Raw genomic sequence first — 3791 nt, 5'->3', positions numbered from 1 at the left:
CAGGACATCCGAGAGACCCGCCTCCTGCTGGCTCGCTGAGAGCCCTTGAGCAAGTCACTTCCTCCTCCGAGCTTCGCGTTTGCCATGTGCAAAGTGAAGAGGTTGGGGCGACTCCTCTGGGTCCTCCCTGCTCTCTACTCTGGGGGCGTCTCGGCTCGCCTAGAGAACAGCCCTTCCAGCGTGGAGCATCCTCCTCCACCGGCAGCCTCCGCAACGGGCGGCACCTCTGAGCAGCAGGGGGCGCTCCTGCAGAAGGCTGGCCGCCGCGGCCGCCCTCGGTTCCGTCGGCCTGGCCAGGGGGTCAGAACAGGAAGGTCCTCCCTTCTCCGTCCCTCCCAGCCCTCTCGGGTCACTCGCCTTCCCGCACTGCTCCTTCCCACCCCACTTTCTGGGATTAGCTGGCAGGGAGGTTCCTGGAATCCAGGTTTGGGGGGCGGTCACTTCCCTTTTCTGTGCCTCTGTTTTCTGGGTTATGGGAAGAAGAGACGAGTTACTGGGTGGGAAAGACTTCCAACCACAGTAGGTGTCCAGGACAAGTAGATGTCCTGCTATTTCACACCCCATGATCTTTCCCAGGACGGGGGATGCTGCTTTTACTGCCCACCAGAGCCTCCCCCTCGCCGTCAGGATTACAGTTTGCTTTAAACTTTTACTCGAAGTCCCTTTATGCAAAGGTAGAAATGACTTCTGGATTCTGTATGGCGCTGGCACAATGAGTAATGCTCAACAGATAGTTGCGGAATGACTGGGTTTTTGAAATCATCTAGACCGGAGCTGCGAGAAAATCAGACAGGAGCTGCCTCTTCTGAATGACACTGGAAGGTGTCCACGTTCATCCTCACATTTCTCACCACTGTTGTGTGAGGGAGACAGACAGGGAGTGTTATATCCATTTGATGGATGAGGAAACCGAGGTCACAGGACAAGGTTAAGTTAGGACCCAGGGTTCTCTCCGCTCAACTGCAGGTGTCCATCCCGTTGTAGTCAGCGACCCCTATTGGAGACATGTGGTATTACATCCAGGTCATAGTGGACACAATGCCTGGTCATGAGGAGACATGTAGGCACAACCTGGGTGCAAAATCCAGAGAAGGAGAGACCGTAGGACACTTTGACATTGGAGCTGGGGGCTAAAAATGAGATTCCAGAGTCAATAACACAGAGTGACAAGGTTCAGCATGTTTCAAAGGCATTTCCTATTTCCTATTCTAAAGTCTCCAACACCCTTTCAATCTACTTCTCACTCCAAAGGTGAACTCAGAATAGCAAAGGGGTGCTCCACAGGATCATCTCTTAGAGTTATAATGACAACCAGTGGTAAAACTTGATTCCTTCTCGGACTTCACTGGTGGCGCAGTGGTTGAGAGTCGGCCTGCTGATGCAGGGGACACGGGTTCGTGCCCTGGTCCAGGAGGATCCCACATGCCGCGGAGCGGCTGGGCCCGTGAGCCATGGCCGCTGAGCCTGCGTGGCTGGAGCCTGTGCTCTGCAACGGGAGAGGCCACAACAGTGAGAGGCCCAAAAAACTTGATTCCTTCTCAAACATTTATGTGGCAAATTAGGATGGATTGTACCATTTGGCAAAGTGAAGAAAGATGGACTGAAAAAAAGTCACTCTGCAAGATCCTGCTCAAATATCACTACATCTCAATATTGTCCCAGGCATACCTTCCCTGGAACAATGAATGGCTTGTCCTCTTGCCTGGGTTCCCATCTCATTTGGCACTTTCTTCTCTTTGCTGCAGTTCAGTGGTGAAACACATACCGGCTCCCTGGTTTCTAATCCCAAACTTACTAGCTGGGCAGTTACTTAACCTCCCTTTGCCTCAGTTTCTTCATCTGTAAAATGTTCTGAGGATAAAATGAGTTAATATTCCTATAGGACTTATAACAATGCTTGGCACGTAGTAAGTACTCAATAATGGCTTATACTGATATAGAAATGTCAAAATGCTATATGTACTTATGGACATGTCTTTCCCAACAAACTCTGTGCTCCTCAAGGACAGGACCTGGTTCATCATCTCTTACTCCCAGGGCTTAACATCAGATGGTCAAAGTTTGTTAAATTGAATAGTATATAATCATACTTTCTATGAAAAGGAAATTTTGTAGTAAAATGGAATTAGTCACTCTGTGTGTGTGTGTGTGTGTGTGTGTGTGTGCACTTTTGTGTGAGGAGTTAAGCCTGAGCTTACTGTTTCCCAGAGATAAATTAAGATTTGAGCCTCTCCCCAGTTTCAAGAAAGACCTCTGGCTGGTCCACTGAACGCACACATTTAGTTTAGGAAAACATGCTGTGGTCCAACTGTCTACTAGTAAGACTTTGTTAGTGAGCACTTCCTGCAAACTAATGTGTACCTGTGGCTGTGCAAATGTGACCTGGAGAAGGTGGTCTGTGATGGACACCTTCTAGAACTAATGCAACGGATTGCATTCCTCCAGGCACCACCTGAACATTCTGAACAAGATGGGAACGCTTTCCTCTCACCCTTCCCTTTCAGAAGCAAGAAGTTACTCAGATGAAAACATACGATACAAAAAGAATACGTGAAGTGTGCCTCTGTTCAGAGTCGAATCTTCAGAATATTACTGATAGTAAATTCTGGATGATTTCTCATTTCTATTTCCTAAGGAAGTTGTTTTTCTTGCCCTCCTCGTACCCTTCCTTCCTTCCTTGTTTTCTTTCTTTTGAGCCGTGTTAGTAGCCGTGGCTTGTCCGGAACACCTTTCTGTTATAAAACACCCAAAAGTAGAGTCTTTCATTAGTGCTTTGCCAGTGGGATAGCTCTGGAGTGGATTCTCAGTAGTCGAAGGCAGAAAGCTCGGTGCTGCTTGCCAGGTCATCTCACTGTGTTCTAATGCTTCTGGAAGTGGGAACCCAGGCGGTGGGTATGTATATTCATGGTGAGCCCAGTACCCAGGCAGAGCACAGGCATATATGTCACCTGACGGTTCTGAGTTCACTTATGGGGACAATGGACCAGGCTGTTTGAAATTGGGATTGTCCACCCAGATTGCCATTTCTCTACCTACCTCTGCACTCAGTCTTCCTTGGTCAAGCTCAAATGTGCTGTTGTGGGACTTCCCTGATGGTCCAGTGGTTAAGACTCCATGCTCCCAACGCAGGGGGCACGGGTTCTATCCTTGGTCGGGGAACTAAAATCCTGCATGCTGTACGGTGTGGCCAAAAAAAAAAAAGACGCTGTTGAATCAAGGCTGGAGAAGGGCCTGAGGCGGGGCAGAGGCGCAAGGAAGCGTCTTACCACCTTCCACACAACACAACCTCCACTCAGCATAGTTCAGGAGCAAAGAAGGCTAGGAAGGGAGGAAGGAACAGAGGTAAGCAGGGATCCAATTGGAACTGCCATGGGTGAGGTGTGCCCTGCCGGCTATAGCACAAGCTCCCCAAGAGAGGACGGAGCCCTTCCTATAGAAGAATAGGTGGATGGATGCCATAGGAGAATGTCCAGGAATACCTTCCCGGTTCCCCTCCCAAATATTTTTCCTGCCAATGCTTAAAACTTTAAGATACCATTAGAGATTTATTCTTGTGCCTTTGTCCCCTCCCCCTTTTAAGAAAAAAAAATTCATTATAAATGTTAAAGATGCTTGCGATAGAAAATTGGAAAATACAAAGAGGATAAAAACACTTTTAACACACACAACCTCCAAGGCACCCACAAAAAAATAATATCTTCGTATCCTTCTCTCCTATCTTTTTGGCTGTTTTCAAGCATAGTTGTGTCTCCCACGTGTGGAATTCTGTGGCCCACTTTCCTCACTTAGTT

Source organism: Hyperoodon ampullatus (assembly GCF_949752795.1).
Source record: "Hyperoodon ampullatus genome assembly, chromosome: 19".
NCBI lineage: Eukaryota > Metazoa > Chordata > Mammalia > Artiodactyla > Ziphiidae > Hyperoodon > Hyperoodon ampullatus.
Note: the sequence above shows the minus strand (reverse complement) of the source record.